Source organism: Sapajus apella, unplaced genomic scaffold (assembly GCF_009761245.1).
Source record: "Sapajus apella isolate SASKATOON/1434 unplaced genomic scaffold, GSC_monkey_1.0 scaffold55, whole genome shotgun sequence".
In the NCBI taxonomy this organism is placed as follows: Eukaryota; Metazoa; Chordata; class Mammalia; order Primates; family Cebidae; genus Sapajus; species Sapajus apella.
Genome location: NW_022436995.1, coordinates 12881599 through 12886892, shown reverse-complemented (window position 1 = coordinate 12886892; position 5294 = coordinate 12881599).

Sequence of the window (5294 nt, the reverse complement as noted above, 5' to 3'; positions counted from 1 at the left end):
ATAAGCAACTTCAGCAAAGTCTCAGGATACAAAATCAATGTGCAAAAATCACAAGCATTCCTATACACCAATAACAGACTTAAAGAGAGCCAAATCAAGAACAAACTGTCATTCACAATTGCTACAAAGAGAATAAAATACCTAGGAAAACAACTAACAAGGAATGTAAAGGACCTCTTCAAGGAGAACTACAAACCACTGCTCAATGAAATAAGAGAGGACACAAACAGATGGAGAAACATTCCATGCTCATGGTTAGGAAGAATCAGTATCGTGAAAATGGCCATACTGCCCAAAGTAATTTACAGATTCAATGCTATCCCTATCAAGCTACCAATGACCTTCTTCACAGAACTGGAAAAAACCACCTTAAACTTCATATGGAACCAAAAGAGAACCCGCATAGCCAAGTCAATTCTAAGCAAAAAAAACAAAGCAGGAGGCATCACACTGCTGGACTTCAAACTATACTACAAGGCTACAGTAATTAAAACACCATGGTACTGGTACCAAAACAGAGATATAGACCAATGGAACAGAACAGAGGTCTCGTAGGCAACACAACACATCTACAACCATCTGATCTTTGACAAACCTGACAAAAACAAGCAATGGGGAAAGGATTTCCTGTTTAATAAATGGTGCTGGGAAAACTGGCTAGCCATGTGCACAAAGCAGAAACTGGACCCCTTCCTGACACCTTACACTAAAATTAACTCCAGATGGATTAAACACTTAAACATAAGACCTATCATCATAAAAACCCAACAAGAAAATCTAGGCAAAATCATTCAGGACATAGGCATAGGCATGGACTTCATGACCAAAACACCAAAAGCATTGGCAACAAAAGCCAAAATAGACAAATGGGACCTAATCAAACTCGACAGCTTCTGCACAGCAAAAGAAACAGTCATTAGAGTGAATCAGCAACCAACAGAATGGGAAAAAATTTTTGCAATCTACCCATCTGACAAAGGGCTAATATCTAGAATCTAAAAGAACTAAAACAGATTTACAAGAAAAAAAAAAAAAGCCCATTCAAAAGTGGGCGAAGGATATGAACAGACACTTTACAAAAGAAGACATAGGCTAACAAACATATGAAAAAATGTTCATCATCACTGTGGGTCATTAGAGAAATGCAAATCAAAACTACATTGAGATACCACCTCATACCAGTTAGAATGGCGATCATTAAAAAATCTGGAGACAACAGATGCTTGAGAGGATGTGGAGAAACAGGAACACTTTTACACTGTTGGTGGGAGTGTAAATTAGTTCAACCATTGTGGAAGACAGTGTGGCGATTCCTCAAGGACCTAGAAATAGAAATTCCATTTGACCCAGCAATCCCATTCCTGGGTATATATCCAAAGGATTATAAATCGTTCTACCATCAGGACACATGCACATGAATGTTCATTACAGCACTGTTTACAGTAACAAAGACCTGGAACCAACCCAAATACCCACTGATGATAGACTAGACAGGGAAAATATGGCAGATATATACCATGGAATACTATGCAGCCATCAAAAACAACAAGTTCGTGTCCTTTGCAGGGACATGGATGAACCTGGAAACCATCATTCTCAGCAAACTGACACAAGAACAGAAAATCAAACACCACATGTTCTCACTCATAGGTGGGTGTTGGACAATGAGAACACATGGACACAGGGAGGGGAGCATCACATAATGAGGTCTGTCAGGGGGAAACAGGGGAGGGATGGGGGAGTGGGGAGTTGGGGAGAGACAGCATGGGGAGAAATGCCAGATATAGGTGATGGGGAGGAAGGCAGCAAATCACACTGCCACGTGTGTACCTATGCAACAATCTTGCATGTTCTTCACAGGTACCCCAAAACCTAAAATGCAATTAAAAAAAAATGTTCAAGTGTGGAGTTCTTCCCATTTTCTAGGATAGGGAGAAAGGAATAGGTGGAAAAAGTATGAGATGAGATAGAGGCCATGTGACTGAGCTTCTGAGTTTTTTATTTATAAAACGGGAATAACAGTACCTGTTAAAACATGAGAACGTAAGAATTAATGAGATTATGTATTTCTATAGAACCTCAAAAATGTACAAGCTACTTTATATATATGGTGATATATATATAATGATGCATATAAATATAATATGCAAGGCACTGGCATAATGTGTGCATAAAGCGCCCTGCACATTACAGCGATAGAAAGGTTAGTTGTTGCTATTTACCATCCTTGAATAAGTTTCTCTTTTGTACATAACAGTAATTATCAGCCATTTTTTACATAGCTGTTTAGCTGCATAGCAATATAAAACTAGGTTTTCTTTTCTTTTTTTTTTTTTTTTTTTTTTTTGAGACGGAGTTTCGCTCTTGTTACCCAGGCTGGAGTGCAATGGCGCAATCTGGGCTCACCGCAACCTCCGCCTCCTGGGTTCAGGCAATTCTCCTGCCTCGGCCTCCTGAGTAGCTGGGATTACAGGCACGCGCCACCACGCCCAGCTAATTTTTTGTATTTTTAGTAGAGACGGGGTTTCACCGTGTTGACCAGGATGGTCTCGATCTCTTGACCTCGTGATCCACCCGCCTCGGCCTCCCAAAGTGCTGTGATTACAGGCTTGAGCCACCGCGCCCGGCCTTAAAACTAGGTTTTTAAACTTATTAGTCTTAAAATGGAACTGAGTAGTAGGACAGAAGGAAAATAAGGTTTTAATGCTTACTGTGTACTTTACATATGATATTTAAACCTTATAGTATGTGCCTAAACAAAATACTGTCTTCATTTTGTAGATGAGACTACTGAATCTCACTGACAGAGCCTGGATTTGACATTCATGCTCTAACATTATAAAATATACATTTCTGTTAAGTATTTTCTTTTTTTGAGATAGAGTCTTGCTCTGTTGCCCAGGCTGGAGTGCAGTGGTGCGATCTCAGCTCGCTGCAACCTCTGCCTCCTGGGTTCAAGCAATTCTCCTGCCTCAGCTTCCTGAGTAGTGGGGATTATGGGCACCTGCCACCACACCTGGCTAATTTTTGTATTTTTAGTAGAGACCAGGCTTCGCCATGTTGGCCAGGCTGGGCTGGTCTTGAACTCCTGACCTTACGTGATCTGCCCACTTTGGCCTCCCAAAGTGCTGGGATTATAGATGTTAGCTACCGTGACTGGCTATGCCAGGCTAATTTATATATTTTAAGTAGAGATGGGGTTTTGCCATGTTGGCCAGGTAACTCCTGACCTCAGGTGATCCACCCGCCTTGGCCTCCCAAAGTCCTAGGATTACAGGTGTGAGCCACCATGTCTGGCCTGCCCCATGTAACTGAGAAATTCTACTTTGTCATTTCAATGGACTGTGTTACTGAAACATATGGTCAATATGGATACAGAATTACAATCTAGTCAAAATCATAAGGTACATATCAGAAATATAATCCACTTTATCTAATCTACTTGGGACCAGTGCTCGTGAACTTCAACATACACTTGGCCAAATGGTTGAAATATTTGTGTTCTAAACACTATTACATAGGAAACCCACTGATATTTTTTACAACCATTATATCTGGGTTTACATATAGTAACCTTTCTGAATTCCATATTGAAAGACACGGGTTGGACAAGTGTAAGTATGTTTACTGGGCAATACAACAGGATATCTGAAAGAAGGTTAGTTCAGTTTGGTAATTGCTTAACCTGGCTTTGAAAAACCTGCTTTCCTTTGGAATATTTTGATTAATTTTGCAGAACAGATCCTTTTTGCAGAATAGATACTTTAAGAGAGAAGGGAACGCAATACCAGCAAAAGATTTTTTTCCTATTTTGTGTCACGTAACATGAATGGTTTGTGGTCAAGCAGGCGTGTAACTTATGGGGTACTACAGCATGAGTGAAATACAATTCTTACATTCTCCTGTCATTTATAATGCTAACATTTACAAATGATATACTCAAAATTTCGTAAGAAGACATTAATCTGTGGCTCAGTCCAATCTGACTAATGCATTTGGAAAAGGTGACCCTAGATTATACATATATATATATATATATATATATATATATATATACACACACACATACACACACACACACACACACACACACACATATGTATATATTTGTCTATACATGTGTGTGTATGTATATATTTTTTCTACATATATTTAAAAGACTAGTTTAGTTAAAAAATTATTTGTTTATGAGATGAATCTGAGCAAGTTAGGAAAGATTGCTCTCACATGCTTTAACTCTCAATTGGAGATACTCTGATATTTAAATAAACATACTTTGCATTGTCAGGAAGATAACTTTTCCAGAGAAGATTTGACTTTAATAGTCTATTGATTAGCTGCCTAAGTCAACAGTCACTCAAATAACATTGTTTTCTTATCTTTATCTACACTTGTGGCCTATCAGTGACCTTTGTTACTTCTCTTGCTGTCCCTCCCTCTGTATTTCACCTCTATGGATGACTGCCAATTCCTAATCTTTTTCCTAGCCCCATCTTCCATTAGGACTGGTTTTTATCCAAAATGTACCGACTTGAAATGGAAACTTTTTTTGATAGCTTTCTCTTTGACTTTTAGTTTCAACTCCTGCTCACTCAGGCCTGCTATGTAACCTGTACTTATTTACACTTACTCTTTTTTCCCTTGTTAGCTAAAAGGAACCAAGTTACTTTCTCTGTGGTCACTGAGTGGTGAGGTTATTTTGGGCCATGAGGGCTGGGGGCAGGGTTAGGCTAGAGAGGTAGCTGAAATAAGTTTCATGGCTGAAGCTAATCTTTGGTTTTCAAGTCTAATATGCCTTGCAATCTAATTCTCATTAGGAACAGAATTAATGTGTATACCCAACATATCATCTGGTTGTTTACCATCTGAAACATCTGAAACACATCAGTGCTTTTGGAGAAATAGCATTTCCTTTTCTCTTGTTCCACATTTTAAAAATTACATTGTCTGCATTTTAAATTAAGTAAAAGGGCTGAAAAAGGTCACTTTTCTTCCTTTATATTTAAAAAACAAACCAACTCTCTGTAAGTTTCAGATGCAAAAATCATCCTGAAATTACCATGACATAACTAAAAATAATTCTGCCAGGATTAAGGATAGAGAGCAAAACCCATAGCTATCAGAAAGCAAGGACATTTACCTGAAATAACAGGTAACCTTGAGTTATATGAGTTTTAGAACCAAAGAACTTTGGATATAAGAAAGAAGTATGCACATGGTTAATAGACAAGGCAGAGAAAAGCAGTTATTAATCCAGAGTAGCAAGTCTACCCAATCATGAGCAAACTGAGAGG